Source organism: Panthera pardus, unplaced genomic scaffold (assembly GCF_024362965.1).
Source record: "Panthera pardus isolate Hobbes unplaced genomic scaffold, ASM2436296v1 HiC_scaffold_18, whole genome shotgun sequence".
NCBI classification, from domain to species: Eukaryota; Metazoa; Chordata; class Mammalia; order Carnivora; family Felidae; genus Panthera; species Panthera pardus.
In genome coordinates this window covers 28,215,593-28,240,533 of record NW_026526743.1, presented here as the reverse complement: position 1 = coordinate 28,240,533, position 24,941 = coordinate 28,215,593, and the positions used below count along the sequence as shown (strand labels likewise).

General features: G+C 53.0%; 1 protein-coding gene and 1 long non-coding RNA gene across 6 annotated transcripts in view; both read right to left on the bottom strand.

Annotated features, from left to right (window-relative positions):
• ADCY7 (adenylate cyclase 7) overlaps positions 1 to 17,996 on the bottom strand; it is a 58,964-nt gene extending 40,968 nt beyond the window's left edge. Inside the window, exon 1 of one of the 5 annotated variants that reach the window (XM_053906086.1) lies at positions 17,906 to 17,996. The gene's annotated coding sequence lies outside the window, so the exon portion shown is untranslated. Of the gene's footprint in view, positions 1 to 3,144; positions 3,351 to 15,969; positions 16,087 to 16,287; positions 16,386 to 17,905 lie in introns of those variants that run through there. The other 4 variants (XM_053906085.1, XM_053906083.1, XM_019455981.2 and 1 more) reach the window with 4 other exon arrangements.
• An 875-nt stretch (positions 17,997 to 18,871) lies between these two features.
• LOC109271013 (uncharacterized) lies at positions 18,872 to 23,451 on the bottom strand. Its single transcript, XR_002081797.2, has 3 exons — positions 22,770 to 23,451; positions 21,149 to 21,201; positions 18,872 to 19,467 (listed from the first exon to the last, which is right to left on the bottom strand). It is a non-coding gene; the product is annotated as an uncharacterized LOC109271013 (long non-coding RNA).
• Positions 23,452 to 24,941: the final 1,490 nt, after the last annotated feature.

The following is a 24,941-nucleotide window of genomic DNA, read 5'->3' as shown; positions in this document are numbered from 1 at the left end:
GTCTGCACCCAGGATCTGGCAACACCCCAGGCATGATGTGGCCGGCTGTGAACTCCGTGGGCAACGGCAGGTCGAGCCAGATGCCGACGGTTGCTGGGTGGGCACCCTGCCACCCTCCCTGGGGGGTGGGGGCTGGAAGAGCCCTGTGGGTGAGTGGAGACTGAAAGCCAGGGCAGGGGCAGAGCTGGAGGGCCACCGGGCGGGGGAGCAGGCTGGCAGCACTCAACACACACAGGCCGCCAGGGAAACCCCAGACATGGGTGTGCTGGTCTCAGACGGCTGGGCAGAGTTTTTCATGCATATTCCAGTCCCCCAGCAACCTGCCTGGGCACTGCCACCTCATGGAGGAGGGGACTGAGGGACTGTGAGACAGCAGTTAGCCCAAGGGCTGCAGGCTACCAGGGAGGCCTCTCCCACCTGAAACAGGACAGGCGGAGGAGAGCCCCCAACACAGCTACATGACAGCGATCACACCTCCCCCGGAGCCGGGGCTCTCCTGCACCAGGTGCAACATGTCCCCCTTTGTTTAAGCCTATAACCGCCTGGGCAGGAACCACGAGAGACACAACTCACAGATGCAGGAAACTGGCTCAAATAACCTGGCTCACCTCACATGCTGCTGGAAACAGGCAGAGTGGGGCCCGGAAGCAGGGGGCTGGACCCAAGGACCTCCAGAAGACCCCTGGCTTCTCTGGCTGTTCAGATGTGATGGTCTCATTCACTGAGCCAAACTAACTCCCAGCTCGTAGCTACGCAGATCTCTTCAAGCACACGAAATGCCTAACAGGCCCACTACCCACGCTTCCCTCCCATCCCTGAGACCCGACCCCACGCAAGGCTGGAATCAGCCACTCTGGCTCGAGCGTCCAGCGTGACCCTCTCTGCCCGCTCCCTCAGCAGCCCCAGAACAGTCCCAGCTGGGTGAAGCACTGCCCTCTGCCCAGGCCCTGGAAGATGGAAAGTTGCCACCAGCGGAGTGTCAGTGTGCCCCACACCCCCTTCCTCCAGGACAGGAGAAAGGTCAAGGACACTGAGGGATGGGCCACCCATCACCTCTTGATGACCTCCAGTATGGGAGGATGGCAAGTCATGGAAAATCCAAAGGGTCAGATCATCTACCGCCAGCTGAAGCAGGACCCCAGCACGTGACCCAGGAGGCACGGCCCAGCCGCGGGGGAGCCCTGACCCAGCCCCCGCCACCTTGCAGTGGGTGCAGACAAGGGTCAGGCCAGGCCTGCAGGGTGGAGGACCCAACTCAGAGGAACCTGATTCCTCCTTCCCCATGGTGAGGATCATGTCCTACTAACTCTTCAAAGCCACCCAGAGCCCCTGCTCAGCTTTGCCCCACGCAGCCTCTCCAAAGAAGGGGCACTGTGCCCTGACCCCCTACAGGCCTCAGACATGGCGGCTCTCCATGACAGGCAGTGTATACACCTGGACAGCCCTGGGGACTGACTCGCCGTGTGACCCGGGACAAGAAAGTGCCCCTCTGGGCCTCTGTCTTCTCCTCTGCAAACTGGGGGGCAAAAGGCACCTACCACAGGGTAGGGGTGAGGGGAGCAGGAAATGGGTTAAACCAAGAGTTATAAACTGTAAAGGGGGGTGCATGTCCTCACAACCACATCAAATCTGACCGGTATCTCCTCCTGAAAAGCACCTTTGGCCTATTTAGAAGCCCTGCTCCTGCCCCTTCCTTCCCACCGCTCACTGCCTAGGCCCTCCCTGCACCAGCCCCCATTGCTTGTAGGACCCACAGGAAGACCTCCTCTCTTGAGACCCACTCCTGGCAAAGGGGCCCTTCGAGGCCACCCCTCCCCTCCCGGCCCCCAGAAAACGGCTGCCAGTAAACGGCCACTTCTTTTCACTAAAACATTACAGGAGGCTCTTCCCCCACACAGTTCACACCTTCCCTTCTGAGGGCCCAGAATCCGGAACAATCTGACAGCCTCCCCTCCTCTGCACCCACACCTCACATCAGAAGCCACAGGAAAGCCCCAGAAGGCCCCTAACCTGGAGGTGGGGAGACCCACAGCTTGGTTAGGAACAGACCCTCCCAGAAGAAACCCTCCCAGACTTTCGATTCCGTGGACACATGCACATCCGGCCGAGCCGGTCACTTCACACTTCCTCTTAAGTCTGCTCACTTCTCATTTCCGTATCTTCTTTAGCTTTGTCCCAGGCAAAGGGACATCATGAAGTCACAGATCTAAGGTCCTATTTATAGGGTTTTTTTTTTTTTTTTCCTTTTCCTAAAACACATTAAAATAGATACCTAACAAATTTTAAGCATGTTCATCCACATACGGCCTAAAACCACCACAGGGCCCCCATCTGAGAAAAGCTGGTCTAGTCACTCTCTAGGCGGCCACCCTCAGGCCGTCCACCCGCATGTCTGTGGCAGACAGCCCACGGCCACACAGACATCGGAGCAGAGCCCGCCTGGACTCCGGCCAGGCCTCGGGGCCAGGGGCCCCGTGCATGGAGGCCCAGCCCAGCCCTCTGCTTTCCTCACCCCTCCGCTCCCCTCCCCCAAGCGCTGGCCAGAGAGGAAGCACCCAGTGCCAGCTGCCCTGAACCCCAGGTAGTGACACAGAAGCGAAGCACCTGATCTGCCCTGTGTACATGTGTTTGGAGGAACACAAAGAATGATCCAGAAGGACCTAGTCCCAGTGGTGCACACTGGTCCCCAGGGGCCTTAGACTGGGAGGGGCTGGAGGGAAAGGGAGACCCTTCCACTTCCCGGGGCGTCTTGCTTCTCTGTCTCTGGGGCATGTAGCACTTTCAGAGTTTGTCTGGGGCTATTCATTTTTACTTCACAAAAGAAGTTCGATTGCCCTCCCCCGACGATCCTTCCGTCACTGAGAACAGAGAAGCGGGCTTGTAAGTGTGAAATTACAACCCTGAAAGGCAGAGCGGGCATCTGCAAGTCCACAGTTCCCAGACGTCCAGGCCCACCCCCCCCCCCCCACCCCGCCCCACGGTCATGACGGCACCTCCTCGTCAAGCTGGGCAAAGCCCATGACCAGTGGTCTCTGGTCCTGTGTCCGGGAGCCGCCCCACCTCCCGCGGCCCAGACCCTGTCCGGCCCCCGCCCAGCCCGGGCCGCTGGGACAGATGGCGCCCCGTCCCCACAGCCCGCTTTACCTGGCTCTCCTCCGGGGCCCCCGGACGGCCAGGCCAGGGTCTGAGGAGCCGGCGTGGAGGTGGGCTGTCCCTCGCCGGCCCCTTCTCGGCCCGCGTCCAGGCTCACACATGCGAGGCCGCCTTCGCCCGGGCTACCTAACGAGAGCAAGTTGCATCTGGGACCCACAACTTCCTGCTCCGCAGCAGCCGCCTCACAAAAGCTACAGCCGAACCCTCAGCTCAGCGCCTCCGGGGCTGTTGGGGGGGGCCCGCTCCCAGCTGCAGCGGGGCCCTCAACACAAGTGGGGGGAGGCATCGGGCCAGGCTCCTGGCTCCAATGACTTCATGGAAATTGGAAGCTTTAAGCTGGAACAATTTTCAACAAGTGAAAATAAAACAAGCACCAAGCCTCCGTTAGAAGGCCCGAGACGACGGCTGGAGGCCAGGAGCAAATGCATCCTTGATGAGCATTAAAAGTGAGAGAGCAGCCTGGCACAGAGCCTCACAGAGTGGTTCTGCCACTCACAGACAGGCCATGAGCCTCAGTTTCCCCACCCACCTAGCGAGGGGGCTTCATCTGTCTCTGAGAGGTCAAAGGTCTCCAGCCTCATCTGCTGCCTTTCCATCTCCCAGCTGCCCCCATGCCTGGAGCCCCTATTCCAAGCAGCTCGAGCCCCCAAAGAATCCCAACAGCCCTGGGCCCCAGGATGCCAGGAATCAAGCCCCTTCTGCTTTGCCAGCCCTCAGTTTCCCCCACTGGGATCATGTGGTGCTCAGCTGTGAGGCGGCAGTTATGAAGGGCTGGGAAGCAGGGAGCGGAAGCCTCCCAAGACAGAGGAAGAAGGCACTGCTGGTCCTCAGTCACCCGCTGAGCATGTGACCTGGGGGCCTGGGATCACTTTCTACCTTTTATCCTGACAGCAGAACCTACTGTTTGGTAACAAAGTGGAGAACAGAGCCCTATTTTCCCAGCTGACACTCCCACCCTCCCCAGACCCCCCTTTCAGCTCCCTCCTCAGAGGGGGCAGTGGTCAGACCCTTCCCTTCCAACCTGCTACATCCCCAACCCTGGCCACTGGGCACCTGACACCCCAGCCCTCAGACAGACTTCAAGGTCCTGGCAGACAGGATCTGTGCACACAGGCTAATGTGCTTTACAACCAGCATTTAGACACTGACTGTGTGCTGGCATTGGGGACAGCCTCACATAACTGCCCATCAGCTCCATGAGGAAGGTCCTGCTATTATGCCCCTTCTACAGAGCAGGAAACTGAGGCTCAGAGACGCCACTCACTTGCCCAAGCACACACAGCTAACAAAAGGCACAGCCAGGATTCAAACTCAGGTCTATCTGACTCTGTGGCTTGTGCTTTCAAACACTCACCCGTGACCATCCTGGGGCCAAAGAAAGGCTTCCCTGAGGACAGGCTACTCCAAGCCCCACTACCCCCCTCCTCAGTGGGTACCCTCACCAGAGACCTCTAAGCCCTGGTACTCAGCACTCCTAAACTCGCCGAACAAACTCCCCCAAAGGAGGGGCAAGCTCAGGCTTTCTCAGCATCAGCCCAGGAACTGGTGTCTGTTCACTCCGGGTGCCAGGGCGCAGGCATGGCCCCGACCCTCTTCGGTTCCTCTCAGGAACACCTGCCCTCCTCCCCATGGGCAGGACCCCTCTCTGGTGCTGCAGACACAAATGTGACTTGGACACAGCCCCCATCAGCCAAACCCCCAGGCTGAGATATGCCCACAACGGCTTGCCCAAAGGTCTGGGACAACCACCCGTAAAGACAAGATACGTGGTCCGGAGCTCAGGGCAGAGAGACCTCAGCCACCTGGGAGCCACAGGCTGTAGAAAGTGGCAAGGCCACGAAACAGTGGGCAAGAGGGCGTAACACCGTAGCAAAAACAAGGCAGACAGGGCTGTCAGGCGGCCAAAGGACAAATAACGCAGAGCCCGGAGCCAACAGCTTGGCCTCGTTTGACACCAGATGACAAGCCCCTCCCTCGGGAAGAAACCCCATAGCGCCCATCGCGTTTCGGACTCCAGGCAGGCTTCTGGGAAGGGGTGTGAGCAGGGAAATACTTTTTCCTTCCCCTAAAGTCAGGGGGCTCACCATACCCGGGAAGGGGTCTGAGCAACCAGGCTGGCGATTTACCAAGCCGGCCTCTTGTCCCACGGATGCGGGATGAAGAGGCTTCAGAGCAACAGAGTCAGAGACCCCCTGAGCAACCTTGGCAGCCCAGGAACCCACCTGTAAAGTCACCCAACTCCTCAGAAGGCTGGGAGGCTTATGTGAGAAATGCATATAAGGCACATAGTAAGCGCTAAGTTAAAGTCAGAAGCGGAGGGAGGCCAGAGGGTGTTCTCTCAGTTCTAAACCCCAGATCCCACTCCACTGCATGCCTGCCCTGGTCAGAGGCCTTCCGTGGCTTCTCTGTGCCTCCTGAGTCAAGTCCTGGCTCCTCCTCCCGACCCCCTACAACTCATCTTTCCATCCTCCCTGATTAGGAGTTAGAAGGCCCTAGCTCCATCCTATAACTTGTAACCAGTTGCATGACTTCAGCCAGCCCCTTCTCCCCTGGAAACCCAGTTTCCTGCCTGTTGAGTGAAGGAGTGAGCAGAGCGTGTCCCTATGTTCCCAGTCTGGGAAAGAAAAGGATCCCAGCACATCTCCGAGCCCACATTCCACACCTCGTTCTTTCATGTCCTGACTCAGACCACCAGGGCACAGCCAAAATGAAATGGTCAAAAATGCCACCCATTGGGGCACCTGGGTGGCTCAGTCAGTTGAGCGTCCGACTTCAGCTCAGGTCATGATCTCACGGCTTGTGAGTTCAAGCCCCACGTCGGGCTCTGTGCTGACAGCTTACAGCCTGGAGCCTCTTCAGATTCTGTGTCTTTCTCTCTCTCTGTGCCCCTCCCCTGCTCACACTCCGTCTCTCTCTGTCTCTCAAAACTAAATAAACATTAAAAAAATAAAAATGCCACCCATCTTGCCAAGACAAGTACAAAGGTCACCTCTTCCAGGAAGCCTTCGCCAGTGTCCCATCATTACCCGCCTTTGGGCCACACAGTGCCACGGGCCTCTCCAGAGACGGTTTACAGTGCTACCCTCCTTCTGCAACATCCACTTCCACTCTGGTAACAGCTCCTTGTTCCTGTGGGGAACCAGCCCTCCAGGGGTGGGCCCAGGACCACTGTCCAGTGAGGAATGGGCATGGAACTTGATCGAAGTGGCCCAATGAGATTCAGTTCTGGGACTTTCGTTGGAACTATGTGGGAACAAGATGCGTGCCATCTCGGCCACTCTGGTAGTCAGCCTCCAAACGAGGCCGACTCAGTGTTCATGCCCCTCCCGTACTACCTTCAGAAGCAACAAAATAGTGTAGAAATCACAACGCGTGACTTCTGAGGTCATGAAAGACACAGTGGCTTCCACCCTGGCCCCCTCTTGGCTCACTGGCTCTGGGGCAAGCCAGACACCATGTTGTGAGGACGCTCAAGCAGCTCTGTGGCAGGGAACTGAGGCCCCTCCCTCCAGCCAGCCCCACACCGCCAGCCCTGTGGCTGAGCCACCTTGGAAGCAGAGCCTCCAGCTCCGGTCACAGGTAGAATGACTCCCTGTGGCCACAGCGGGCCTGCCTGCTCGGGAGCGACCAAGTATCACCTCTTCTCTCCCATGAGACGCACCTCTCCCCAGCACCAGGCACTCCAGGTTACAAGTGGGGCTGAGTTTGGCCCCTCAGGGACATTTCTGCCCTCAGGGACATTTCTGCCTAATTGATCCGCACTCAGATTCTCCCAACAAGAGCATAGAGCAGAAACCCAGCACCCCCTCTGTGGCACCAGCAGGGCGTATGTCCCCTTTTCGCCCACCTGCCTGCGAAGACAGAGCAGGCTGGCTTAGCACTGGGAAGGCCCGTCTACTGGCCCCAGTTCTTCCAGGCTCTTGGGCAGGAGGGCTGTGGTGTGATACCCATGGACGGTGCCTCGCTGAAGCAGACACAGCCCTGTGGACCCATTACTCACCCTACTCCCAGAATCATCTTTCACACTCGGCGGGGCCAGGGGTGAGGGGGGGTGCATTCCAAAGCATCAACTCACCTCCAGCCCCTCTGCCTTCATCTCTTCCTGGCTGTGGGCTCAGGGATGTGCTGGGATCCCTTTCTTTCCCAGGCTGGGAACATAGGGACACGCTCTGCTCACTCCTTCACTCAACAGGCAGGAAACTGGGTTTCCAGGGGAGATGGGGCTGGCTGAAGTCATGCAACTGGTTACAAGTTACAGGATGTAACCAGTGGTCCTGAGGGGCGACTTGGGGTGAGCTTCAAAGCCACTCCAAATAAACACATGTGCTAAGTAAAGAGCACCTTAGCTATTAAACTCAGCTCCTCTCAACCACTGTCCTTCCTTGTGCAGAAATCTGCCGCCTGTCACAGGGCCAATGCCAGGACAAGGAGAGATGAACAACACTACATCATGTTGGTGGCACAGCCTACCAGAGCCCAGGGGGCTGGCTCCCACGACCCCGACGGCCCCAGCCCCTGCCAGACCCAGGCGATGGGGCTTTGGAGAAGGAAAGGGGCAGCCAGGGTCACAGTGCGTTGAGCAACAGCAGAGAATCCTCAAAGAACAGATGTGAAAGCTACCGCCCTGCCAACCAAAAGTCCTTATTTCCTTTGAAAAACTTGGCAGCTGGGCCTCGCCAGCAGCCGCCTGTCCTCCCCCACGCCCGGCTTTGCTGTGAACTGCTAAGGGGCAGGGAGGAAGGCCATGCTCCCCGCCACAGTCCCCGGGAAGGGGGTCACCACCGTGATGCCGCAGCGGGAAAACACCAGCCCACGGACCTGCACGTCGGGTGCCATCTCTCATTTCACAACACACAGACGTGCATATAGTTGTTTGCACAAAAGAAAATCTAGAAGGATGTACGAAATCTTGGGCGTTATCACCAAGTGACAGAACTTAGCAGTTTTATTTTCGGATCTGTCTTATTTATGACTTTTTTCCAATTTTCTCTAAAGAAAAGAAACTACCCATGTTATTAAAAGGTACCAGGTAAAACCACTATGAAGAAAAAAAAATAGGAATAAAAAAATATATAACAACATCCCGAGCTGGAAGTACTACCCCAACGCCAGACTCAGCCCCACTTGTAACCAGGTGGAAAACGGAAAGGTTTATAATTTAAAATGCTACTACCTTAAAGCCACGGGGCATCATTGGCTGCCAGCATCACAAAGGAGATGCAAACCTCCCAGCAGAAGTCTGCAACCCTGCCTCTGTCTCCAGCATACTCTTGTGCAAACCGAAACTGAATTAGATCAAGCCTCCAGATCCAACTACATATTTCCAGGAGGTTCACAGGAAGAAGGAACGTGTTACACATGATAGAGGCTCTACTGTAGGAAAAGGGACCCAGCTTCTGCTTCAATAAATAGATAGATAGATAGATAGATAGATAGATAGACAAATAATAAAAAATAAAAAAAATCAACATGGCACCTAGGAGAGAATGAATGAGTATCAATCCTACAGAGGAAAGAAGACTTGAGAACAATACCATGCAATGTCATTATATAGACTTTATTTGGACTCAAATTTTTATTTTTTTATTTTTATTTATTTATTTTTTGGACTCAAATCTCTAAAAACTAAAATACAGGGGCACCTGGGTGGCTCGGTCGGTTAAGCGTCTGACTTCAACTCAGGTCATGATCTCACGGTTCATGGGTTCGAGCCCCACATCAGGCTCCATGCTGACCACTCGGAGCCTGGAGCCTGCTTCGGATTCTGTATCTCCCTCTCTCTCTGCCCCTCCCCTGCTCATGCTCTCTCTCTCTCTCAAAAATGAATAAACATTAAGAAATTAAAAAAAAATAAAATATATATTTGATGTGTATAGAACAATTGGAAATTTGAACTTTGAATGGACACTTACAATCTTAAGAGACTATTGCTAGGTTTTAGGGGTGGTAATAATACTGGGGGGGGGGGCTAGTCCTTATCTTGTAGTAATATATATGACAACTTTAAATTTTCTTTGGTGTTTGTTTATTTATTAATTTGGGGAGAGAGAGAACATGAGCAGGGGAGCAGCAGAGAGAGAGGGAGAGAAAGACAGAATCCCAAGCAGGCTCCACAAGGTCAGCACAGAGCCCAAAGTGGGGATCTCACCAACCGTGAGATCATAACCTGAGCCAAAATCAAGAGTCAGATATTCAACCAACTGAGCCACCCAGGCGCCCCTATATACACTACAATTTGTACAGAGTAAGTGATAGGTCTGGAGGGGACAGCAAGTGGGAGCAGGGATGACTCCAGGCTGGCCAAGAGCTGGAAAGGGTGGCAGCTAGCGGATGGGTATGTGGGGGTGGTCACGCTATTCTGTCTTCCCCTGTAGACATGTAATTTTTCCACAGTGAAATGCTGAAACAGCTCTGGCACCTGTCGTCTCATTTGAGTGTCAGCAGTGAAGTGGTCCACTCACGAGCGGGGCGGGGCGGGGGGGGGGGGGGGGTCGTCTCAGAACTAGAACCTAGTGACAAAACCAGACTCACGCCTGCTCCCTGCTAGAAGGGGGATGGGGCTGGGCGGAGACAGCTCCCCACCCCGCAAACCACCAAACCAGGGTGAGCTTCCAACCTGAACCCCAGACCGCTCTGCAGGAAGCAGGGGTGGCTGCAGGGTCCCAGGCTCCAACAGTCACCACCAGCACCGGGCACAGGCACACGGCCTCCTTGGCCTCCGCCTCCGCTCACCTCCCCCACGGGAGCTTAAAGGCTTCCAGTACCAGCCAGCGACAATTAACCCCTCTCCCCGCAAAGCCCCTCCCCGTCTCATCCTCTGACCACAAAGCAGTTTCCAGGGGGCGGAGCGCCCTCCACGCCCCCAGACGCCGCCTTCCGCAAACCTGCATCCTGTCTGCAAAGCCGCCCGGGCCTCATTTTACCCTCCGGGAGAGAATCCCCCCCCTTGTGCGTACACACCTCGCTGCCGGCTCTTCAGGGGACCGCTCCTACTGCAAAGCTATCAGGCACAACCTCGATGTCCAGCCACAGGGCACAGAGAAAATCCACCAGGGCGGCTCGTGTAGCAGATGCTGGGCCGGCCTGAGGGGTCTGAGAAGCCCAGCGATGGCACTCACAAAGCGTGGGGGCGCGTTAGACACACCGAACTTTCCTTAGAGGACAGTGAAGAAACTTGTCATGAGCAGTTTGTTTTCTTGTCCTTTGTTTAAAAAAAAAGAAAAAGTCCTCTGGAAGGACATACGCTGGTACGTTAATGGGTTACTTCAAAGAGTACAGATTCTAGTTTTTGTCCTCACTTTATTGCTTAAGTTTTCTGATCTTTCAATAATAAATGTGAATTATTTCTGTAATTAACATAAAAAATTAAAGCCACTTAAGATGCCAGCTGATTTTGTCCTCCTCCTGGGAACACAGCACAGAGCCTTGAGCTGAGGAGGGAGAGGCTGAATGGCTATGGGCCATCTGAAGGTCATATTGCCTTGCTAAGCCTCAGTTTCCCCATCTGTTGGGGAAACTCACCAAGTGAGCTCCTCCCACCATCCGCATGGGGTCTGCTCCCTCCTCTGTGAGATGGGGACTCTAAGGCATACATACCTACAAGGTCATGTGGACAATGCCTGCCCAGCCTTGCCCTCCTGCAGTCCCTGTGGACAGGCTTGCCCATTTCTGACCTTCGTGTATGCCTTCTCCTCCTGGGCACCTACTGACCCGCACCCAGGCTGGTGGGGAACCAGGGGCTTTGGAGGCTGGACACTGGGGTAAACAGTATTCACAGCCACATATGCAGAAATCCACCCTGCTCAAGGCTGACATGCTGGCCCCTTGAATCCTTCTGATCACCCTCCAGAAAGGTGGTAAAACCCCATTTTATGGAGGAAGAACTAGGGGTCCGGGGGGATAAATGACTACCCACCTACACACACCAAGCCGAGATGAAGACTGCAGGCTGGGAACCCTTCAGTGAGTTCCTCCAGCACTCAAGTCATGGGGCGGGGGGAGAGGGGTGGTGGGGTGGGGGTGTCAGCCAACCATTCCATGCATCCCTTTGGAAAAGCCAGGCACACTGCTTAGGGCTACAGGTAGGATTGAGGGAGGCCCGAGCTATGACAGGGCATAGCAGGCTGAAGCCACAAAGCCTCAGGCTCCTCTCCCTCCTCCCTGGCAACCCACAGTGCCGCCCCCCCCCCCCCACACACACACACATACACACAGTGGTTACTTGAGTATGGGCCCTGTAGCACCCACTGGATGGAGAAGGGTGTGGCAGGATGCTCTGGCCACTATGCTGGAGGGGACCCCAGCCTTGGGCACGACAGGACGGCAAACTCAGAACCCCAGAGGCCAGACAGGATATCACAAGTGAGACTGGCTGGCCTCGTGGGAATGTAGGCAGTGCTACAGGCCCTGTGAATTGGCAAACGAGACTAGAAATCTGCGTTTTTGTGTAGAATCCCATAATTATGGATTCTGGCAACGAATCCAAACTAATTTGTACACAGTTCCCCTATCAGCGCTCTGGACTCACTGCTGTGTGACCCGGAGCAAACCACTTAACCTCCCTGGACTTCAACTGTGTCATCTATAGAGTGGAAAAATCACACAGGTTACTGTGACAATAAGATACACTTTGCCCATACTAATGACAATAAAAGGCAACAGTGACAATAACAGCTAATGTGTCCTGAGTGCCAGGCACCATTCTAAGTAACATGAATCAATCTCATTTCACTCTGACCATTAGATAGGCATTTTTTTTTATTTTTTTTTAACGTTTATTTATTTTTGAGACAGAGAGAGACAGAGCATGAACAGGGGAGGAGCAGAGAGAGAGGGAGACACACAGAATCTGAAACAGGCTCCAGGCTCTGAGCTGTCAGCACAGAGCCCGACGCGGGGCTCGAACTCACGGACCATGAGATCATGACCTGAGCCGAAGTCGGACGCTTAACCGACCGAGCCACCCAGGCGCCCCGATAGGCATTTTTTTTAACTCTGTATTTTGAAATAAGTACTACTTTCAGAAAAGTTATAAGAAAGGCACAAGGAGTTCCCCTACACTTTTTTTTTTTTTTTTGCAGTTTTGCCTATTTCTGTCATTTTGTCTCACTTTATTATCTGTCTGTATAGGTGTTTCTCATCAATATTTGAACTGTGTCCCTCTACCACTAAATACTTCAGTGCATATTTCCTAACAACAAGGACCCATATAGATAGTTACCAGGATATTTAACATTGATACAATGCTTTTTATCTATAGTTCATATTCAGTTTCATCAACTGTCCCAATAATGTCCTTTACACGATTTTTTTTTTTTCCAGCTTGGGTTTCACATACTGCATTGGTTGTCCTGTCTCTTTGGTCAACTTTAATCTGGAACAGCTCCTTGGCCTTCAAGATAATTGCTCTTAGTGTCCCCATTTCATAGATGAGAAACCAGCTCAGAGAAGTTGAAGCACTTGCCCAAAGTCACACAGCCAGGAAATGTGGAGCTGAGACTCAAGCCCCAGAGGTCCCCTCCAGAGGTTGCCTTCTTGTCTGACAGGCACAGGCCTTGCAAATAATAGCCTTTGTTGTTAATAGCTGAAAACAGTGGCTCCCTCTGCAAACAGCCACCTCACTCAGCAGGTGGTCATTAACTGAAGGAGTGGCCTCCTGCTGCCAGCTCTGTGCACCTGGCAATGGCCCTGGCCCAATTCCCACCACCACACCCTGTGGCGCTCCATTTAGCCCCCTCTATAATAAGCTGGAAGACAGAGAGGGCAGTGGAAGGCTGAGGGTGGAAGGGAACCAGGGCTCCTGCCTTTCTTCTTCCCCCTCTTAAAGTGACAATTCAGGCTCAAATGTCCATGTCCAAAAGGCAGAGAAAGACAAATGTCCCAGAAACAAAGCCTGAGGTCAAAGGGGTCCCCAGGCCAGGTCCCTGACCCACCGACCCAACCCCCCCTCCCCCCACCAGCACTGAATGGAACCCCTGAGGTCAGCTGTCTAAGAGGGGGCTGATTCCACACACTCTGCTTCCTCAGTGAGGACCCTCAGGGATATGAAGTCATCAAGTGCTCTCTGGGCCCAGAGCCCCTATCCTCAATTCCAATCTAGGCCAGGCAGCAGCTTAGGAAACCACTCTCTTTGGCTCCCAAATGGATGTGGCTCAGGGCCTGGAAGCTGCCATCACCCCTAGCTCCCATCCACCTGCCAGCCACTTGCTGGCAGTCCTCTGGTCTGCTAGCCAGACCACCAACAGGTGGTCGTGAGCCACAGATACCCTCCGGACTCACAGTGGGAGAGACAACACTGCCAACAAGAAGTTCTGCAACAGACCAGCTAGGATGTGGTCTTCTGCTTGAGTTCTAGGCAGTTCTGTTAGTTCTGAGGCTAATCTGTGCTGAAATATTCAAAATCCTTCCCATTGGACACCCTATTAAATTTGCAAGTTTATGTCTGCCCCCAGACCAGACCTGCAAACTCTGGTGAAAGTTCCAGAGGCAGCAAGAACTGCCAGAATTTCTCCAGAGCAAATGAAAAGGGAAGAACGTTTTGCCTTTCTTCCTCATTGCAGACAACTTTGAAAATACAGAAAGCATGAATGAGAAAATGATCTATCACCAGATTCCCCCAAAGATGTCCCAGTGTGGCCTCTCGCTGTCCATCCTTCTCCACTGTCCAGTGCACAGACTGGCCCGCCTGCTGTGTGAGGCTCTCCCTACAGAGGTGTTTGGGGTCAAGGTGCAACCACTTCGTCTCCCCAGTGGGCTAATGGACTTAGGAGGGCAGGTCCCCTGCCTAACTCAGCTCTTTGCCTCCTGCCCAGGCTGGCCACTTGAGGCTCCCTTACAGGAGTCAGCCATGGACCACTATAAGCCACTGTCCCTCAACACCAGTTCCTGTGTGCCCAGGTACAGAGGAAAAGAATCCAAGAGGTGGGGATCAGCAGCAAAGCCCCACAGCACCCTCAGGTAACAGGTAGGAACAGGAGGAAGGGAGAGGTGGCCAGGCAATGTGTTTTCCCCTTGGGGAGCATTTGAGACTCTTCCTGTTGGGGTGGGGACAGGCTCCTGATGTATACTCCAACAGATTTCACCAGAGCCATGCCAGAACAGGATGGAAAAACCAGGAGGCCAGGCCCTAGTCCCAGATCCAGGACTGACTTGTTACGAGACCTTTGATGACCTCAGCTTTCCCACCTATAGATGGGGCTAGTCATTCCAGCCCTAACTCACAAGATCAAACGATACAAGGGATGTTCCGGGGCCCTGTAAGCCATCTGGCCTCAGAAATCGGAGAAATCCCACCTCTCCCTGCCCTCCTCCATAAAGGGCCCAAGAGCTCAAAAGCCTGAGAACATCGAGGGCTGAGGGAAGAGAACCCAACGTGTGTGTGTAGATCCTGAACATTCAGCACTAGGGGAGGCACCTAGTATCCACCTCTGCTGCCCCCACCCCACCCCAGGCACAGCTGGCCACTTCTATGCGGCCTCCTAGCTACACCTGGGGTCTGCCCCGCACAGCCCAGGTCCACACCAGACAAGTTCTCCTCCACTATGAGGGCAGCTGCCCATGTGTCAAAGCAGGGACTGAATAACAGCCCAAAGCCCCCTCAGTCTCATGCCCTGAGACCACTGCAGTCCTGTTGATCATTCATTCGTACCTCTGTTGAGCATCACCCCGGACCAGGTCTGAGGGTGCTTCAGTACGCTGGTCCAGATCTGGATGTTCTCTGCACAGCCCAACCACCCAGGACAGCTGTGTTCCTCATCTGAAAGGCTCCAATTCTAGTAATGGGGCCTAAACTCTCATGTCCAGCCTTGACTCAGAAAGCACATGAGTTCTTGGCCTTTGAGGGAGGGGACCCCACATAAAAACCAGAGAGAAAAGACGTCAAGCCCCACCGAAAAAGGCTCCAGCATCTGGGCCCCAACCAGGGTCAACCCACTTTCTTCAGTGAAAGGGTTAGGTTTTAGGTTTCCCCCAGTGGGGATCCAAGGCAGGGGCCAGCAGCTGCTTGCCTTGCTGGCTTTCCCATCCCTGCCCCCCATTAATTGGTGAGGGGTCCTGCTCACCCTGGGCTGTGGCTGAATTGCAACCAACCCCATGCCCGGGTCTGGACCTCACTGAGCCTTCTCCCCTTGAGGTATTTTTACTTTAAACAGCTCTAATGGTCCCCAGAGTCCTGGGCCTTGTCCAAGTCTGGGAAACCTAACCAACCAGCCCCCTCTGTACCATCAAAAGCCAACCAGCTTGCCAACAGAGGTCCGAAGGTGACGGGCCCGGGGTGGAGGGCGGGGAAGGCCCACAGCCGTGTCTCTCTGGCAGGTCTCAGTTTTGCTATCTGGAAAGTGGGGCTGGGCCCCAGCTCCTCCCAGCGGGGTCTCTGTCTGGGAAGCGTCTCCCGCCGCCCCAGCTGGGAGGGGGTAGAGGGCCCAGAGAGGGAGCATCCGAGAAGACCCACCCCAAACCTCGGGAGGAGGAGGAGGAGGAGGAGGAGGAGGAGGAGGAGAGCGCAGGGAGCGGGGATGACTCCGAGGCTCTGGGGGCCGCGCCGCCCGGCCTCCGGCCTCCACTCCCCCTCCCTCGGAGGCTCCGCCGGCCGACACCGCCCCCGCCCTACACCCCGCCGGGGTCTCCGCCTGGGTGGGGCCGGGCCGTCGGGCGGCGAGCAGCGCGCAGACACCCCGTGCGACACCCCCCACGACGCGGGGGCCCGGGGACGCGAACGGCGGCGCGCGCTCCCCCCACCCGGGGCCGCCGCCGCCGCCGCCGCGCCTCACCCCCCCGCTGGGGCCGGACCTCAGCCGCCGCCGCCTCGGCCTCGCTCACCTGCCGCCGCCTCTCCCGCTGGCGCTCTGGCCGCCGCCGCCGCCGCCGCCTCCGCCGCCCGAGTGGCCGCGCCGGCCGCGGGCGGGATCCTGCAGCGCGGGCGGGGGCGGCGGAGCGGACGCAGGCGCCCCCAGCTGGCCGCCCGAGCCCCGAGCCCAGAGCCCCGGGCCGCGGCGGGGTCCGACGCCCGGTCCCCATTCAGGCGCCGCGGGCCACCGTCCTGCTCGATTTTCACCAGAAATGCCGAGGACGACCACCGTGGCCCCCCGCGCCCCACCCCCCGCCAGGCCCCCTCAGAACGTGAGCAGGAAACCAAACCTTTTCCAAAATTACTGTTTTCTCGAAGTCCCGCACGTGTTTGGACGCACCTGGTGCTGCTCCACCCCCAGAGGGAAACACTTTCTAGCAAACTCGTTCAACTGTTTCTGCTCCAGATCGGTCCTCCCTCCCTCCAGGAACGCCCCTTTCTAGAAGGAACTATAGACTTCGTCGGGCTAATGCACTGCTGCCAAGATGAAGGAAGCTTAGGTTGAAACTTTCTGCCTCTCTCAACTCCTGGGGGGTCCGGAGGTGGGAACCGCCCTGAGCACCGGGAGACAAAGCCGCCTAAGAAAGTAGGTATCCTCAGAAGGTAGGCGGCTAACCCCATGGTGACCCCACTCACAGCTGCCTACAACCCAGGGTGGGGCCCCAGAGTTGGCAGCAAAAACATCTGCCCTGTTTCCGAGGCACCCAGGCTGGGTGAGCAAGAAAGCGCTCCTGAGTCACAGCTGGGAGGGACAAAGGAGACCGACTGAAGGGGTAATCAAGACCAGGAGAGCGCTTAACTGACACCTTCATGAGTCCACTTGTCCAAACAGCACTTATGCCTGTTAGGGAATCCTAGGTGCCCACTTGGCTGAGAGTGGGGTCACGTGGGCAGGTGTGAGGCCCGTTTCTCCGGTCCCAACCCTAGAGGCCGTAGCCACAGTTCCACAGGAAAGATTACTGAGAATGTGCAGTTTAACAAACACGCAGGTGATCCTATGGCAAGCAGTTGGAGAAACTCTGGTCTACTAGGTGCCCCGTGATGAAATCTAGGAGCCGGGTACATTAGTGACCCTACAGGGAAGAGACACCCAGGGTCTGGTGGTTGTGCCTTGACCCTGCAGGAGGCCTAGAAGCCAGCCCAGAGGACACCTGCTTTGGAACTAGGCCGAGGAAAGGAATCGGATGGTGGGATGCTGAAAGGTGAAAATCTGATCTGCACCCCAGATGGTCCCCAGATGGTCCCCAGCTGAGACTCCTAGCTCTTAAATGCATCAAAAGTGCCCTGATTCCCTGAGCTCAGTTCCCACTGCCTCTGGGCGTCCAGAGGGTGGCACTTGGCCTTGCGGGCCGGAGCTGGGCCGCTACCCTGGCGAGGTCACTGCTGCGTGCCAAGTGCTCACAGGTGAAGATCTGAGCAGCTGGAGCTTCCCTGCGCGGGAAAATGGGAATCCCCGCTGGGGGCGAGGTGGTGGGCACACCTAATCTTCATCAGCCCGCTTCTGCACCTCGCCCCGCCCACCCTGCAGCTCCGCCCCCGAGCAGAGCCCAGGAAGTAAGTTTGCCCCAGACCTCAAGATCAGCGGGTGCCTCAGTTCCAGGCTGGTGTGACCTGCGGGCCAAGGACAAGCCTGAAGAGAGTGAAGGGTGAACCCTGGGCCCCGGGATGGACGTGCCGGGCTCGCCCTCAGGCCTCTTCCTTCTGCCTCTTCAAGCACAGTGCTGGGAGCCCTGGGCCCTTCGTGGCACATGGGGGGTGTGGGGAGCGATGCTGTGACTTCCCACCCTGTGGTGTGTGTGTCATGTTTTTGCAATTCTATGACCAACTCTCCTGACAGCAGACAGGAAAACGGAGCTGGGGAAAGCGAGTTCAACACAATGCTTGCATCAGTGCGAACCATTAACTTACCACTAATTGCTGAGCGGGCTCCACCCTCTGTTCTGCGGCCAGCTCCCAGTGCCCCCTTGCATGTTGCCCTCGGTTAGTGACTGGAAAACTGGAGCCAACGTCAGAATGGAACGGAGGCCTGGCGGAGACACACATTGCTGGGCCCCACTCGGAGTCTGATTCAGCGTGTCTGGAGTGGCTACCAAGAATTTTAATTTCCACCAAGCTCCCCAGGGGTGCCAGTGTGGCTGGCTGTCTGTCGGGCCAGCCTGGGAGGCAAGGCTCGAAGGCAGTGATTTCCAAATACAGTTGGAGTCCCACTCCCAGAGGTTCTGATCCTGGGGAGGGGTCTGCAAATATGCGTTGTTTAAAAATCCAGGTGAGTTTATTTAGTGACAAGGAGGGCACTTCAAATCCTAGAGGAAAAGGAGTGACTTCTTCAGTGTGTAAGTGTCGCATGAATTGCCTACCACTTGAGGAAAAACTGTCAGTGGGACACCATCAAGTCATGATCTCACACAGTTCATGGGATTGAGCCCCACGTCGGGCTCTGTGCCAGCAGTGCGGAGCCTGCTTGGAATTGTCTCTCTCCCTCTCTCTCTGCCCCTCCCCCACTTGCGCTGTCTCTTTCTCAAAATAAATAAATAAACTTAATTAAAAAAAAAAAAAAGAGAGAGGGGTGCCTGGGCGGCTCAGTCAGTTGAGCGTCCGACTTCGACTCAGGTCATGATCTCACAGCTCGTGAGTTCAAGCCCCGCGTCGGGCTCTGTGCTGACAGCCCAGAGCCTGGAGCCTGCTTCGGATTCTGTGTCTCCCTCTCTCTCTGCCCCTAGCCCACTTGCATTCTGTCTCTCTCTCAAAAATGAATAAACATTAAAAAAAATTTTTTTAAAAACAGTATCAGCTACCAACCTCACATCATACTAAGACAACAGTAATCAACCAATCGATGAAAGATCTTTGTGTTTGAAAACAAACCTTGTGAAAAACATTTTTTAGTAATTTTGGAGCAGAGAAGTCTGCATAGGGAATCAAATCCACACTGAAGGGCTGTGGTTAAATTTCAGTGTCTCTATCCAGGTGAGGGGGTAGTCTCCAAATGTCCACATCTACTGTGTCTGTGATCTTAATTATCCACTCTGTTGGAAAACTCCAGAGCACGTTTGCCTGAAGAGTCCCTTATTAACTGGCCCAGGGGCAGTGTCCACCGTGAGAGGCCAGCTCCTGCTGCTAGAGAACCATCAGCATTCGTTGCCTGAATGAATTTCTGGGGCAGGCAACAGTTCGGGGGCCTTGTCGCACTTGTGCAGAGAGAAGACTTAAAAACCTAAAATAAATCACTGTCACAGAAGCTGTGAGTCACTTATTTCAGCAAAACCAGCCCTTCTCTTTAGCAGGCAACGGGCACTTCAGCCAAGGCGGACAGCGCACAAGGTTCCCGAGGGTGGTGCTGATCGCTTCGGTCCTGGTTCAACCTCTCGCTCATCACTACGTGGAGCAAAGCTGGCCTTCCCAGCCTGGTGGTCCTCGTTCCTCACCCCTAAGAGAGGAGGAGCTTCCTTCCATGAGGACCTGTGGACGGGCTATGCAGCTAAGGAGTTTCAGTTAGCAGGGGGTTATGTACTTCACCGTAGAAAATGAAACAACCCGAAGATAAGAATTGGAAATTGTCTCCTCCATGCCACTCCCTGAGGTAACAGATTTTTAAGGCTTGAGATAGACTCTTTCTCTACCCTTCTCCCTGGCAATCCAGTTTTAGGTTAGAACACCAGCCAGGTCAAATCATTATGGCATACACCTTGAACTTACACAGTGCTGTATGTCCATTATAACTCCATAAAACTGGAAAAAATGCAAATTGGCCAGAAAAGATGGTGGATTGAACCCATCATCTACATTTACTGTTTCCTTAAGCCCACTAGAATGGGTGTTAGGGTTCTAGCGCCCCCAAGAACGGAGGAAATGAGAAGAAACAGCAGTATGACCGTGAAAGGAGGAAAGCGAGTGGATCGGTAATACTGCCTTGGGAGACACAAGACACACAGCCCTAAACCTGCAGCTGGGAAAACTAAGAAGCAATCCCAGTTACACTGGGGAAGCTCCAAAGGCTCAGAGACTGGAAGTGCCAGCTATCTCTGGCCACAGGGCAGAGCTAAATCAAAGTTGGGGGAGTGGAGGGGCACCTGGGTGGCTCAGTCGGTTGAGCATCTGACTCTTGATATCGACTCATCATCTCACAATTCATGGGTTTGAGCCCCCCATCAGGCTCTGCACTGACAGTGCAGAGACTGTTTCGGATTCTCTCTCTCTCTGCCCCTCCCTCTCTCAGGCTCTTTCTCTCTCTAAAATAAATTAATTAGGGCATCTGGGTAGCTCAGTTGTTAAGCATCTGACTTCAGCTCAGGTCATGATCTTATGGTTAGTGACTTCCAGCCCCACATCGGGTGAGCTCAAGCCCCGCTTCTCTCTCTCTTTCTCTCTGTGTCTCTCTCTCTCTGCCCCTTGCTCACTTGTGCCCTCTCTCTCAAAAAAAAAAAAAAAAAAAGCCTAATTAATTAATTAATTACAGGCCAGAGGTTGAACATTTAAGGAGTGAAGAATCCCAATCTCTGGGGCACCTGGGTGGCTCAGTTGGTTAAGCGTCCGGCTTCAGCTGAGGTCATGATCTCAAAGTTTGTGGGTTCAAACCCCACGTCGGGCTCTGCGTTGATAGTGCAGAGCTTGCTTGAGATTCTCTCTCTCTCTCTCTCTCTCTCTGCCCCTCCCTGACCTGTGCATGCTCTCTCTCTCTCTCTCTGAAAATAGATGAATAAACTGAAAAAATAAATAAAGACAACAGAACGAAGAAGTTCACAGAGACAAGGCAGGCAGGCAAAAAACTGTATCATTAATATCTGCAGAGATTCAAAAAATGTATTGTAATCATGAAACCAAATAGGATACTGTTTTTTAACGAGGAGCATCTGAGGGCAAAAACAGAACTCACATGAAAAACATGGGAGCAGAAATTAAAAACCAACAGAAAGGTTGGAAGTTCAAGTTGAATAAAAAGTCAGAGGTGGAAAATAGGTCAGAAGAGATAAGAAGACTAGAGGCTCAGCCCAGGAGACTCACTATCTGAGTAATTGTGGAGTCCAGAGAAAACAGAAAGGAGGAAAATAAAAATAAGAATTCCAGGTTTCCCCGTCATCCAGGACATGTGGTGCCAGATGGAAAGCATCCATGCCACCAACTGCCTGGTACAATAGGCGAAAATAGACCCACCTAATTTCCGTAATAGTGACAACGCCAGAACATTGGGAACCAAAACGAAGACCCTAAAAGTTTCAAGAGAAAAAAAAAAAAAGGTTACAGTTCATTTTCTCATAACAACACGAGGAAGGATGAAGCAATGCTTTCAAATTCTGAAGGAAAAATGTTTTCCAAGCCAGAATTCCGTGTCCGGCAGAACTATCAGTTGAGTCTAAATGAAGAACAGACCATTTGAGGTGTCGAGTGCCTGTGCATCCTTCCCCAGGGAGCCCCTGGGACTGTGCACTAATGAGAGCTTATCAACAAAAGAGGGAGACACGGGATGCAGAGAACGGGAGCTGACCACGGGGTGTGTGAAGGGGACCAGGTGCTGGTGGAGAGAGGGCAGGGCGGTGCGTGTGCACCGGGCATGGCTGCTCAGAAGCTCCAGGCATGGAAGGGGTTGGAATCCCTGAGCACCTGAGCATTTGCAGAGGCTTAGAATAATAGTAGCATTTGGGGTGCCTGAGTAGCTCCGTTGGTTTAAGTGTCCGACTCTTGATCCCAGCTCAGATCTTGATCTCAGGGCTGTAGGTTCAAGCCCTGTCTTAGGCTCCATGCTGGGCGTGGAGCCTACTTGAAGAGAGAAGAGAAGAGAAGAGAAGGGAAGGGAAGGGGGAAGGGAAGGGGGAAGGGAAGGGGGAAGGGAAGGGGGAAGGGAAGGGGGAAGGGAAGGGGGAAGGGAAGGGAAGGGAAGGAAATGGCAGTGTTTAGGGTGAATTACTAAAGTACATGGAAAACTAAAACCAAAAAAAAAAAAAAAAAAAAAAAACCTCGAGAAAACAAACGAAAAAAACTTGTACAGAAAAAAAAGGAATCTTTTTTAAGTATACAGCTTAATTGATAAGAGCAGCATCTACACAGTCACGATAATGTAAACACTGAATATCGTGCTAAACAAAATCCAACGTAATTATTTCGGGAGGCTGGGGCACGAAAGGAGTTTGGGGGTGGTAAGGAGTCAAATCATAATTTCTTTTTTATGTTTATTTTTGAAAGCTAGAGCACGGGCGAGCAGAGGGGCAGGGTGGGGGGTGGGCAGAGGATCTGAAGCAGGCTCAGTGCTGACAGCAGAGAGCCCAATGCAGGGCCAGAACCCAATAAATGTGAGATCATGACCTGAGCTGAAGTCGGGCTCATAACTGACTGAGCCAACCAGGTGCCCCAAAACATAATTTTTAAATTTTATTTCTGAGTAATCTCTACACCCAACGTGAGGCTTGAACTCACAACCCTGGGACTAAGACACACATGCTCCACCGACTTAGCCAGCCAGGTGCCCCGAAACATAATTTCAATAACTGAAAAGCAAGAAGTGGCATTAGAGGTATATCATTTAGAGACATCGAGGTAAACACTCCACCCGCCCCAAACCACCGAAAGTTGGAAGTGGCTGCTTCAGGACAGGGAAAAAGCAGAGGGAAGGAAGGGATGGCAAACAGACTTGTAGAACCATTTGACTTGATGACAAAACTGCTGTCCTGCCCCATCCACCTGCTCTTCACCAAGTCCCCACGCCCCTCAGCCCAGCCCTGCCTGCCAGCCTTACACACACCTGTCTCCACAGGCTGCTCCTGTGTGACTTTCCCCTTACCTTCTGTGTTCCGGTGGCGATGTCTTGCCTATTTATGTGAAAGCACCGTTGTCTTGAATTGGATTTTAAAAACCAAAGACGCATGATGTAATGTACCTTACAACTATTTTGAGTCCTTGTGCAAAGCCACATTCCTGAAGATACCTGCCAGGTGATTTAAGTACAGAAATGGTTTGCATTTTTGCACGGGTGAGCAACAGCTCTTTTGAAAATTGATACACCACTTAAACAGGTCATTTGATACGTTTAACCCTATCCTGTTTCGTGTGAATAATGTTGGCATTAAACCTTGACACGTTTCTAACGGGTTTCTCTTCAACCCTGTAATCCCATATTTTCACATAGGAGTCAGTTACTCGCTTTAGAAACATACACACATAGACACAAGTTTATGCCATTTCCTAGATGGATTGTATCATGGATTAGTTTGTTTGGGTTTTTAAATGGCTTCTTAGACAAGCGAAAAGTATAAAACGTTTTTTAAAGGTGAAGAATGTTCCCATTTAAAAGTTGTTGCATTCTTAAACTGACCTAACCTGGTAAATGTAGAACGTCTCACAACAGGCTTTTCTGAACACTAATGAATAGAAATCACAGCAGAAATTCTACAAACACATAATGAGAGCCTAAGAAAATGATTTCAAGGAAAATCTCTCCTAAAAAAAACACCACTCTGTTCCTAAGGATTAGGGAGATCACTGTCTGGAATTTCCCACAGCCACCTTCCATCCTCTTTTTCCAACAAAATTTTCCAGCAGATTTCCCAAACAAAATTCAAGGCAGCTCTCTGCCTCCTCTGACCCAAATAACTGCCTCCTTCTTCTCGCCAGAGTCCGCTCTCTTTGCTCACCATACGAGTCATTCTACTTTAAGACAGATAACTTCTCTTTAGAGACTTTCAGTTGCTGCTTGCCGTTGTTAAAGGACCTAAAACCTAAAATATCAAGTTTTGGGGGGCAGATGGTGGAGAATGGTCAATAACTGGTTTTTCAACATCACTTCTGTCAACGGCAACATTTTCTAAAAAATTTCACATGACCACATTGTGTTTACATTTCAATCTTAGCAAAAGTACCAAAGATGAAACACTTCTCAAAGCAACTCATGAAAAGTCACCTAAAAGAAGAGAAAACGGGGGGAATTTTTGTTTTTTCCTCAGAAAGCTCAGTTCAGAAGTAAAGTGCCATCAAATAGCAATACTTTAATAAAACTCCTATTCAAGATAAGCTCAAGTACTGGATATTTCATAAATCTATCAGTTTAGAAGGGCTCTGGGGTATCTGACATGTTAATGTACTAAAGCTACCTGCAAACAAAAGTCAGCATCATAAAAGGAATGAAATAGACCTCTATCTGTGTAGACAGGGAAAGAGCTCTCTGGAGGGTAGGGGGATTACAGAATACCACAGTATGTTACCACTTATGCAAAAGGGGAAGAGACTCCCTGACATGTATGTGCAGATAGGTTTATGTATGTAAATACATTTTAAAAAATCTAGGCAGCCACATCCGCAAATATTAAAACGGTAATGGGGCGCCTGGGTGGCCCAGTCATTTGAGTGTCTTGACTCTTGATTTCAGCTCAAGTCATGAGCCCAGGGGCATGGGAGTGAGCCCCGTGTTGGGCTTTGTGCTGAGTGTGGAGCCTGCTCGGGACTCTCTCGCCCTCTAAAAATAAAAATAAATAAATAGAGCAGGTAGCTCCAGGGAGCTAGGTGGGATTAGAGGGTGAAGGGTAACCAGATCCTTACATTTAGATATTTACATATTATTTACATTTCTTCACAATGGAGCATTCACACCTTAGTTGAGAAATTAAGTAAATGCACTGTGTCTAGGTAGATGGACAAAGTCGTCCTGTATATTCAGTTCATTCTCTAATTTACCATTTGAGCAACTTCTGGGATGCTAACAAGATATTTTGATTATACTCTTAAAAAAAAAAAAGGACATTTCCAGTACATGTGCAAGAAGAGACCAGGCTGGGGAGGGGGGCGGGAGAGCTGGCTTTACCAGCCAGTTGTCTAGACTGCTGAGCTACTCTTCACTCTAAGTCAGCTTGTGATGATCTGGAAGCAAACTATCCAGGATTTTCTTCACCACCACTCAGCTGGGTTCCAGGCAACCACCGTCAGTCCAAGTCCTAGGGCTGACGCTCCCCCCTTGGGAAAA